Genomic DNA, 12179 nt, shown 5'->3' on the forward strand with positions numbered 1-12179 from the left:
CGAGAATTTTGACACTAATTTCGAAGAAAACGATCCAAGATTGGACCGAACGGGCCGAACCGGTTGAACCGGGCCCAAACCGGGCCATCGGTCCAACCGGGCCATCACATTAAATGAGCCCAACAGCTCTTCTCTCCCACATTTCACCCGATAGCAGCGTGAAGCACCCAGGGAAGAGAAGTAGCACCGAACCTTTACGGCAAACTTCCGTACGCCGTAACTTCTCCTTCCGAGCTCCGATCGCCGCACCGTTTGCAGCCACGCGTCCACCGTGTCGAGCTCTGCATTTCTACCGAAACAATTTCATAGGTAAGCCCTTAAATGTTCTCAGCCACTCTTTTCCCCCAATTTTCAAAATATAGGAAGGGAAGTTGAATTTCTTTGATTTCTGATGTTTTAGGATCTAATTAGCTTGAGAAAAACGTTCACTCTTGCTTATGTGAAGTTTGGGTAAGGTGAGGATATGATGATTCTATTTTAATTTCATTAAATTTGAGCTTTGAGTATTAAATTGGATATATGTATGTTATAAATGTGTATTAGGTTGTGAATAAATAATTGGAGCTTGAAATTGTGAATATTAGAACTTGGAAGAAGCTGATTAGTTGAATTTTGAAGGGGCTGCCTTGGTTTTAAATAATTTGCTTTGGTCGTTATGTGGAAATCGGCCAAGGTATGGTTTAGATTTCTTGCATTTAATATATAATGTTCTGTGAAAACTTAGGCTAGACGACCATAGGATAAGTTGGAATGCAGGTGTATGTTTAATGTTTAGTAATTTGTCGATGAATATATTTGGTTGAAGTTTATTGGATAATTAGTTATTAATTTTGGATGGTGAATTTTGTTATGTTAATTTGGAGAGAATCATGGTTGGATGTTATTGTTGATGAACATAGTTGGTTAGGTACTTGTTGATTAACTAATAATTTGGTGAATTATTGATTTGAGGTATTTTGTGTTAGAAGCCTATAATTAGTGAACTATGATTCTTAGTTAAATTTTTGTTGTTGAATTTGAATATTGTATGAGTATAATTATTGATCTGAGGTAGATTTATTGCGGTAATTGTTATGATGATGAGAAAGGGTATGTTGAATTGAAGAGAATGCAGGTTTGGACCCGAAAAGGGTGGCAAAGTCCGAGTTTTAGAGGAGATGCTGCCGAAATTTTATAAAAATTAGAGATTTTGTTTATATGATTATTTAAAAAGATTTAGATTCAAAGGTTATATGGTTTGATTTAGAGTTATTAAGAAAATGAGCATGCTTTAAGTTTGATTCATTTAGAAAAGAATGAATTATGTTTTGAATTTGAACTACTGATGGACGAAATGGGAGGTGTGATAATGAAGGATAAGGATTGAATATGATTGATGTATGATGATGAATGAGATGCGATTGAGAATGATGTGGATATTGATGAATTATAATTGAATTATTTGTATGGCTTGAATAATTTAATGATCTGAGATACGAGGTTCCCTGGACTAAGTGTCGTGGCTTGCCACCACGTGTACCAGGTTGAAAACTCGATACTCTGTTGACCCTACGACGTAAGTGTGACCGGGCACTATATAAATTCCCGGGAATGTTATCCCCGTTGAGCAATATTGATTATTTGAGAAAAAGCTATGCATAGACTCTTGGGGATGCACGTCGGGGACAGTCTAAGGACAATTCAGACTTGTCGGGTTGGCTGGATAACCAACAGATGAGCCTTATCAGCCATAGAACAGGCATGCATCATATGCATATTACTTGAATTACTTGCTTGTGCTTTAATTGGGTGTGCCTACATGTACTTGCCATGTTAAATGTGCATTTGTTACTTGCAGTATTTGTAACCTTCTTGTGCTTATCTTTATCTTTCTATTTGTCTGTGAAAATGCATGATGGAGTTGGAGGTATGGAGGAATGGCAGTATGTGACTTAGATTTAAGGTTAAGTTAAGTTAGGTTTAAATATTCTTAGAAAACCACCTTTTATGACTTCTGTTTAATACTTTAAGCTCTATAATCTGAGTGTTGGTGTTCTAGGATTGCCTCTGGCATTCCCAGGACCTTATATATTATGTGTGTGGCACCTTTACCATACTGAGAACCTCCGGTTCTCATTCCATACTATGCTGTTATCTTTTTGATGCAGGTCAAGAGGCATCTCGTTAGGTGTCTGGACTCTTGAAGCGGAGTGATTATTGGGTTACTTTGTTATGTTATGATGTATATATATGTATATATGTACTTGGCTTTCTCTCCACATAACTTGTTCTTTTTTTATCCTCTTAGAGGTTTATGGAGAGATAGGATTGTGTATATGTACTTTTGGGTTTTGGATATGTATGTATATATGTGTAAATATTCTCTGATCAGACTTGACTTCGCAGGCTGAGTTAGGAGCTTGTTATTTTGTATCCTTGGCACTCTATTCCTACTTCTGTTATCTGATTTTTAGTAGTTATGGTTTTTCTTAGCACGCAAGTTAACTCGTTCCTTGAGCGTTGCGCTTTTATATCGCGATTTTTATTTCCCCTATTTTTCAAGGCTCCTAGCATATTATAATTCTTCTACTATTATACGTACTCATTTTATTTTAGAGGTCGTAATACCACACCACCTCTGTTTTACGACTTAAGCGTAAAGCTTTGTGTGGTAGGGTGTTACATTATGGCATCAGAGCAGTTCGTTCCTATAGAGCCTGAAAAATGGACTGATTGTACTTCTGTGCATTCTCTGTATATGTGTTTATGTGCTATTAGGATATCTGACTGATATATATGGCATAAACGTCTGTGAGCATGCATTTGGAACTTAAACCATTAGACCTGCGATATTGAGACTGATCAACTTAATATCACTTGTTTGGTGTGTATAAGGACCAGATGTCGACTCGCAGACGCGGTCGCAGGCGAGGTAGAGGTAGGATAGGCATAGTTACTCCTAGCCCGGTAGGAAATGATCCAATAGACTTTATGGCTGCCCTGGAAAATATGGCTGCAGCTATGTAGGTGACAACCGAGGCACTGGGTAATAAGATAAACCAGGGTAATCACGGGAACAATAATGATGAGGACGGTCCTATGACACTTGCTACATTTCTGAAAGTTCACCCTCCGACCTTCAGGGGAACCTCAATCCCGTTGATGCAGAAAATTGGATTCAGGCTCTGGAAAGGGCGTTACAGGCACAACAGGTTCCTGAGGAGTAATGGGTTGAATTTGGAACTTATCAGTTGCAAGGTGAAGTTTAGTATGGGTGACAGGGGACACGATGTATTCTGCAGGCAGGTGACGCTGTGATAGTCGGGAGATTGGTTATTTAAGAACCATATTTTGCTTGATTATTCTGAGAAGTCAGTACAGTTTATGCCGGAATGGTCAGAACCGCCGGTTGTGGTGAATAGTTATTATTTGAATTCTATGATAGTAAACTGTTCTGGAACTGGATGTCAGGGTGTTATATTATTAACTGTGGGAGTACCAGGTGATGATCAGAGTTTAGAGCAGATTCCGGTTGTATGTGAATTTCTAGATGTGTTTCTGGATGATATTAATGAATTTCCATCTAACCGAAAGGTTGAATTTGCAATCGAGTTGGTACCTGGATCTGGTCCAATTTTAATTACTCCTTATAGGATGTCACCTTTAGAAATGGCTGAACTGAAGGCTCAGCTGGAAGATCTGTTAGGTAAGCATTTCATCCGACCATGTGTTTCTCCGTGGGGAGCACCAGTGTTACTAGTAAAGAAGAAGGATGGGAGTATGCGGTTATGTGTCGACTATCGGAAGTTGAATAAGATCACTGTAAAGAACAAATATCCGTTGCCTAGAATCGATAATCTAATGGATCAGTTACAGGGTGCCGGTGTGTTTACTAAGATTGATCTGCGATCCGGATATCATCAGATAAGGGTTAGAGATGAGGATATTCCGAAGACTGCTTTCAGGACGCGTTATGGTCATTATGAGTATACAGTGATGTCTTTTGGGTGAACTAATGCCCCGGCAGTATTTATGGATTATATGAACAGAATTTTCCGACCGTATCTGGACAAGTTTGTTATTGTCTTCATTGATGACATTCTTGTTTATTCTAAGACTGAAGAGGAGCATGCTGATCACTTGCGAACTGTGCTGCAAATTCTGGGAGACAGGAAGTTGTATGCTAAGTTATCTAAATGCGAGTTCTGGAAGAGTAAGGTGAAGTTTCTCGGCCACGTGGTGAGTAAGCAGGGAATAGCTATGGATCCTGCTAAGGTGGAAGCAGTGATGAATTGGGAGCGACCAACTTCAATGACAGAGATCAGGAGTTTCTTAGGTTTGGCAGGGTATTATCGCAGATTCATTAAGGGATTTTCACAGCTTGCCTTACCTTTAACTAAATTGACTAGGAAGGATACGCCTTTTATCTGGACTCCAGAGTGTGAGGAGAGTTTTCAAGAATTGAAGCCCTGATTGACTACTGCACCCGTATTGGTATTGCCCGAATCAAGTGAACCGTTTGAAGTGTACTGTGATGTATCACTGAAGAGCTTGGGGTGCGTTCTGATGCAGCACCAAAATGTTGTAGCATACGCTTCACGGCAGTTAAGGCCGCATGAGATGAACTACCCGACACATGATTTAGAACTTGCTGCTGTTGTGTTTACTTTAAAGATTTGGAGGCATGGTGGACGAAATTGTGATCACTACAACTTCGCACAACTAACCAGCAAGTGCACTGGGTCGTCCAAGTAATAAACCTTACGCGAGTAAGGGTCGATCCCACGGAGATTGTTGGTATGAAGCAAGCTATGGTCACCTTGTAAATCTTAGTCAGGCAGACTCAAATGGGTATAGATGATGAATAAAACATAAAGATAAAGATAGAGATACTTATGTAATTCAATGGTGGGAATTTCAGATAAGCGTATGAAGATGCTTGGTCCCTTCCGTCTCTCTGCTTTCCTACTGTCTTCATCCAATCCTTCTTACTCCTTTCCATGGTAAGCTTATGCAAGGGTTTCACCGTTGTCAGTGGCTACCTCCCATCCTCTCAGTGGAAATGTTCAACGCACCCTGTCACGGCACGGCTATCCAGCTGTCGGTTCTCGATCGGGCCGGAATAGAATCCAATGATTCTTTTGCGTCTGTCACTAACGCCCCGCCCTTAGGAGTTTGAAGCACGTCACAGTCATTCAATCATTAAATCCTACTCAGAATATGGTGCGCGAAATTGTGATTCACTACACAACTTTGCACAACTAACCAGCAAGTGCACTGGGTCGTCCAAGTAATACCTTACGTGAGTAAGAGTCGATCCCACGGAGATTGTTGGTATGAAGCAAGCTATGGTCACCTTGTAAATCTTAGTCAGGCAGACTCAAATAGGTATAGTGATAAACGAATAAAGCATAAAGATAAAGATAGAGATACTTATGTATATCGTTGGTGAGAGCTTCAGATAAGCGTATGAAGATGCCTTCCCTTCCGTCTCTCTGCTTTCCTACTGCCTTCATCCAATCCTTCTTACTCCTTTCCATGGCAAGCTTATGCAAGGGTTTCACCGTTGTCAGTGGCTACCTCCCATCCTCTCAGTGAAAATGTTCCTATGCTCTGTCACAGCATATGGCTAATCAGCTGTCGGTTCTCGGTCAGGCCCGAATAGAATCCAGCGATTCTTTTGCGTCTGTCACTAACGCCCCGCCTGCTAGGAGTTTGAAGCACGTCACAGTCATTCAATCATTGAATCCTACTCAGAATACCACAGACAAGGTTAGACCTTCCGGATTCTCTTGAATGCCGCCATCAGTTCTCGCCTATACCACGAAGACTCTGATCTCACGGAATGGCTGGCTCGTTTGTCAGGCGAGCACTCGGTTGTCAGGCGATCAACCATGCATCGTGTATCAGGAATCCAAGAGATAAACACTAGAGCCTCATATGCTTGTAGAACAAGAGTGGTTGTCAGTCACCTTGTTCATAGGTGAGAATGATGATGAGTGTCACGGATCATCACATTCATCAAGTTGAAGAACAAGTGATATCTTGGACAAAGAACAAGCGGAATTGAATAGAAGAACAATAGTAATTGCATTAATACTCGAGGTACAGCAGAGCTCCACACCTTAATCTATGGTGTGTAGAAACTCCACCGTTGAAAATACATAAGAACAAGGTCTAGGCATGGCCGTGAGGCCAGCCTCCCAATGATCTAAGATAGCATAAAACTCAAAGATAGCTACCAAGATGATAATACAATAGTAAAAGGTCCTATATATAGAGAACTAGTAGCCTAGGGTGTACAGAGATGAGTAAATGACATAAAAATCCACTTCCGGGCCCACTTGGTGTGTGCTTGGGCTGAGCATTGAAGCATTTTCGTGTAGAGACTCTTCTTGGAGTTAAACGCCAGCTTTTATGCCAGTTTGGGCGTTTAACTCCCATTTAGGTGCCAGTTCCGGCGTTTAACGCTGGAATTTCTTGAGGTGACTTTGAACGCCGGTTTGGGCCATCAAATCTTGGGCAAAGTATGGACTATCATATATTGCTGGAAAGCCCAGGATGTCTACTTTCCAACGCCGTTGAGAGCGCGCCAATTGGGCTTCTGTAGCTCCAGAAAATCCACTTCGAGTGCAGGGAGGTCAGAATCCAACAGCATCTGCAGTCCTTTTCAGTCTCTGAATCAGATTTTTGCTCAGATCCCTCAATTTCAGCCAGAAAATACCTGAAATCACAGAAAAACACACAAACTCATAGTAAAGTCCAGAAAAGTGAATTTTAACTAAAAACTAATAAAAATATACTAAAAACTCAACTAAAACTACCAAAAACATACTAAAAACAATGCCAAAAAGGGTACAAATTATCCGCTCATCACAACACCAAACTTAAATTGTTGCTTGTCCCCAAGCAACTGAAAATCAAATAAGATAAAAAGAAGAGAATATACTATAGACTCCAAATTATCAATGAAACTTAGCTCCAAATTAGATGAGCGGGACTAGTAGCTTTTTGCCTCCAAACAGTTTTGGCATCTCACTTTATCCTTTGATATTCAGAATGATTGGCTTCTTTAGGAACTCAGAATCCAGATAGTGTTATTGATTCTCCTAGTTAAGTATGATGATTCTTGAACACAGCTACTTATTGAGTCTTGGCCGTGGCCCAAAGCACTCTGTCTTCCAGTATTACCACCGGATACATACATGCCACAGACACATAATTGGGTGAACCTTTTCAGATTGTGACTCAGCTTTGCTAGAGTCCCCAATTAGAGGTGTACAGGGTTCTTAAGCACACTCTTTTTGCCTTGGATCACAACTTTATTTCTTTCTTTTTCTTTCTTTTTCTTTCTTTTTCTTTTTCTCCCCTTTTTTTTCATTTTTTTTTTTGTATTCACTGCTTTTTCTTGCTTCAAGAATCATTTTTATGATTTTTCAGATCCTCAGTAACATGTCTCCTTTTTCATCATTCTTTCAAGAGCCAACAATTTTAACATTCATGAACAACAAATTCAAAAGACATATGCACTGTTCAAGCATACATTCAGAAAACAAAAAGTATTGTCACCACATCAAACTAATTAAGCTAGTTTTAAAGATGAATTTGAAATCCTGTACTTCTTGTTCTTTTGTGATAAAAACAGTTTTCTTTTAAGAAAGGTGATGGATTCATAGGACATTCATAACTTTAAGGCATAGACACTAAGACACTAATGATCATAAGACACAAACATAGATAAACATAAGCATAGAAATTCGAAAAACAGAAAAATAAAGAACAAGGAGATTAAAGAACGGGTCCACCTCAGTGATGGCGGCTTGTTCTTCCTCTTGAAGGTCTTATGGAGTGCTTGAGCTCCTCAATGTCTCTTCCTTGTCTTTGTTGCTCATCTCTCATGATTCTTTGATCTTCTCTAATTTCATGGAGGAGGATGGCATGTTCTTGGTGCTCCACCCTTAGTTGTCCCATGTTGGAACTCAATTCTCCTAGGGAGGTGTTGATTTGCTCCCAATAGTCTTGTGGAGGAAAGTGCATCCCTTGAGGCATCTCAGGGATCTCATGATGAGAGGGGTCTCTTGTATACTCCATCTTTTTCTTAGTGATGGACTTGTGGTCATGCCTTCTCAGTTGAACCGGCTTCCCTCTTGAGTTTCTCTTCCATTGAGCGCCCTCTTCACAAATGTTTATGAGGACTTGGTCCAACCTTTGATCAAAGTTGACCTTTCTTCATGGCCACAACTTCATGGAAGTGGTCTTGATGCACCCTTGAGATGAATCTCTCCATCTCCCATGACTCGGAGGTGGAAGCTTTTGCCTTCCTTTTCCTCTTTCTAGAGGTTTCTCCGGCCTTGGATGCCATAAATGGTTATGGAAAAACAAAAAGCAATGCTTTTACCTCACCAAACTTAAAAGGTTTGCTCGTCCTCGAGCAAAAGAAGAAAGAAGAGAGTAGAAGAAGAAGAAAATGAGGAAGAAGGGAATGGCTTTGTGTTCGGCCAAAGAGGGAAGAAGTAGTGTTTAGGGTGTGTGAAAATGAAGGAGTGAAGATGATGGTGGGATTTGATAGGTGGGGGTTTTTTTTTTTTTGGGAGAGAGGTGTTGAGGTGATTGGTGAATGGGTGAAGAAGAGAGGGGTGGTGGGGTTGGTGGTGATCCTGTGGGGTCCACAGATCCTGAGGTGTCAAGGAAAAGTCATCCCTGCACCAAATGGCATGCAAAATCACGTTTTGAGCCATTTCTGGCGTTAAACGCCGGGCTAGTGCCCATTCCTGGCGTTTAACGCCAGGTTTTTGCCCTTTTCTGGTGTTTAACGCCAGTCTGGTGCCCCTTTCTGGCGTTAAACGCCCAGAATGGTGCCAGACTGGGCGTTAAACGCCCAACTGCTAGCCTCACTGGCGTTTAAACGCCAGTGGGTTCTTCCTCCAGGGTGTGCTGTTTTTCTTCCTGTTTTTCATTCTGTTTTTGCTTTTTCAATTGATTTTGTGTCTTCTTATGATCATCAACCTACAAAAAAAATAACAAAAGAAAATAGATGAAATATAACATTGGGTTGCCTCCCAACAAGCGCTTCTTTAATGTCAGTAGCTTGACAGAGGGCTCTCATGGAGCCTCACAGATACTCAGAGCAATGTTGGAACCTCCCAACACCAAACTTAGAGTTTGAATGTGGGGGTTCAACACCAAACTTAGAGTTTGGCTGTGGCCTCCCAACACCAAACTTAGAGTTTGACTGTGGGGGCTCTATTTGTCTCTGATTTGAGAGAAGCTCTTCATGCTTCCTCTCCATGGTGACAGAGGGATATCCTTGAGCCTTAAACACAAAGGATTCTTCATTCACTTGAATGAACAGTTCACCTCTGTCAACATCAATCACAGCCTTTGCTGTGGCTAGGAAGGGTCTGCCAAGGATGATGGTTTCATCCATGCACTTCCCAGTCTCTAGGACTATGAAATCAGCAGGGATGTAATGGTTTTCAATCTTCACCAAAACATCCTCTACAAGTCCATAAGCTTGTTTTCTTGAGTTGTCTGCCATCTCTAGTGAGATTCTTGCAGCTTGTACCTCAAAGATCCCTAGCTTCTCCATTACAGAGAGAGGCATGAGGTTTACACTTGACCCTAAGTCACATAGAGCCTTCTTGAAGGCCATGGTGCCTATGGTACAAGGTATGGAAAACTTCCCAGGATCTTGTCTCTTTTGAGGTAATTTCTGCCTAGACAAGTTATCCAGTTCTTTGGTGAGCAAAGGAGGTTCATCTTCCCAAGTCTCATTTCCAAATAACTTGTCATTTAGCTTCATGATTGCTCCAAGGTATTTGGCAACTTGCTCTTCAGTGACATACTCATCCTCTTCAGAGGAAGAATACTCATCAGAGCTCATGAATGGCAGAAGTAAATCCAATGGAATCTCTATGGTCTCATTTTGAGCCTCAGATTCCCATGGTTCCTCATTGGGGAACTCTGTGGAGGCTAGTGCACGCCCATTGAGGCCTTCCTCAGTGGCGTCCACTTCCTCTCCTTCCTCTCCAAATTCGGCCATATTGATGGCCTTGCACTCTCCTTTTGGATTTTCTTCTGTATTGCTTGGAAGAGTACTAGGAGGGAGTTCAGTAACTTTCTTGCTCAGCTGTCCCACTTGTGCCTCCAAATTCCTAATGGAGGACCTTGTTTCAGTCATGAAACTTTGGGTGGTTTTGATTAGATCAGAGACCATGGTTGCTAAGTCAGAGGGGTTCTGCTTAGAATTCTCTGTCTGTTGCTGAGAAGATGATGGAAAAGGCTTGCCATTGCTAAACCTGTTTCTTCCACCATTATTGTTGTTGAAACCTTGTTGAGGTCTCTCTTGATTCTTCCATGAGAAATTTGGATGATTTTTCCATGAAGAATTATAGGTGTTTCCATAGGGTTCTCCTAGGTAATTCACCTCTTCCATTGAAGGGTTCTCAGGATCATAAGCTTCTTCTTCAGATGAAGCATCCTTAGTACTGTTTGGTGCATTTTGCATTCCAGACAGACTTTGAGAAATCAAATTGACTTGTTGAGTTAATATCTTGTTCTGAGCCAGAATGGCATTCAGAGTATCAATCTCAAGAACTCCTTTCTTCTGACTTGTCCCATTGTTTACAGGATTCCTTTCAGAAGTGTACATGAATTGGTTATTTGCAACCATTTCAATTAGCTCTTGAGCCTCTGTAAGCGTCTTCTTCAGATGAAGAGATCCTCCAGCAGAGCTATCCAAAGACATCTTGGATAGTTCAGAGAGACCATCATAGAAAATACCTATGATGCTCCATTCAGAAAGCATGTCAGAAGGACATTTTCTGATTAATTGTTTGTATCTTTCCCAAGCTTCATAGAGGGATTCTCCATCCTTCTGTCTGAAGGTTTGGACTTCCACTCTAAGCTTACTCAATTTTTGAGGTGGAAAGAACTTTGCCAAGAAGGCATTGACTAGCTTTTCCCATGAGTCTAGACTTTCTTTAGGTTGTGAGTCCAACCATGTCCTAGCTCTCTCTCTTACAGCAAAAGGGAATAGCATAAGTCTGTAGACCTCAGGGTCAACCCCATTAGTCTTGACTGTGTCACAGATTTGCAAGAATTCAGCTAAAAACTGATGAGGATCTTCCAATGGAAGTCCATGGAACTTGCAATTCTGTTGCATTAGAGAAACTAATTGAGGCTTAAGCTCAAAGTTGTTTGCTCCAATGGCAGGGATAGAGATGCTTCTCCCATAGAAGTCGGGAGTAGGTGCAGTAAAGTCACCCAGCACCTTCCTTGCATTGTTGGTATTGTTGTTGTTTTCGGCTGCCATGGGTTCTTCTTCCTAGAAGAATTCGGTCAGGTCCTCAACAGAGAGTTATGCCTTAGCTTCTCTTAGCTTTCGCTTCAAGGTCCTCTCAGGTTCAGGGTCAGCTTCAACAAGAATGCCTTTGTCTTTGTTCCTGCTCATATGAAAGAGAAGAGAACAAGAAAATGTGGAATCTTCTATGTCACAGTATAGAGATTCCTTGAGGTGTCAGAGGAAAAGAAAAGTAGAAGACAGAAGTGGAAAATTCGAACTTATCAAAGAAGATGGAGTTCGAATTTTGCATTAAGGAATAGTGTTAGTCCATAAATGGAAGGATGTGAAAAGAAGGGAAGTAATATTCGAAAATTAAGTAAAAGATTTTGAAAACATTTTTGAAAAACACTACTTGATTTTCGAAGATAAGAGTGGGAAAGAAATCAAATGATTTTTGAAAAAGATTTTGAAATTAGAAGTTAAAAAAAGATTTGATTGAAAACTATTTTGAAAAAGATGTGATTAAAAAGATATGATTGGTTTTAAAAAGATGTGATTGAGAAGATATGATTTGAAAAACATTTTAAAAAGATTTGATTTTAAAACTAAATGACTTGCCTGACAAGAAAAGATATGATTCAAAAATTAAACCTTCCTCAACAGAAAAGGCAACATACTTGAAATTTTGAATCAAATCATTAATTGTTAGCAAGTATCTTTGAAAAAGGAAAGAAATTGATTTTGAAAACATTTGATTGAAAAGATATGATTTGAAAAAGATTTGATTTTGAAAAACTTTGAAAACTTGAAAAAAATTGATTTGAAAACAAAATCTTCCCCCTTGTGCCATCCTGGCGTTAAACGCCCAGAATGGTATCCATTCTGGCGTTTAGCGCCCAAAATGCTACCTTTTTGG

At 40.4% G+C, this 12179-nt stretch overlaps 1 non-coding gene across 1 annotated transcript; it reads left to right on the forward strand.

Moving 5' to 3' along the window:
* Positions 1–10780: 10780 nt before the first annotated feature.
* On the forward strand, positions 10781–10888 carry LOC130964754 (small nucleolar RNA R71). Its single transcript, XR_009080829.1, has one exon. It is a non-coding gene; the product is annotated as a small nucleolar RNA R71 (small nucleolar RNA).
* The last annotated feature ends 1291 nt before the right edge of the window (positions 10889–12179 follow it).

The sequence above is a fragment of the Arachis stenosperma genome, chromosome 2 (assembly GCF_014773155.1).
Source record: "Arachis stenosperma cultivar V10309 chromosome 2, arast.V10309.gnm1.PFL2, whole genome shotgun sequence".
NCBI lineage: Eukaryota > Viridiplantae > Streptophyta > Magnoliopsida > Fabales > Fabaceae > Arachis > Arachis stenosperma.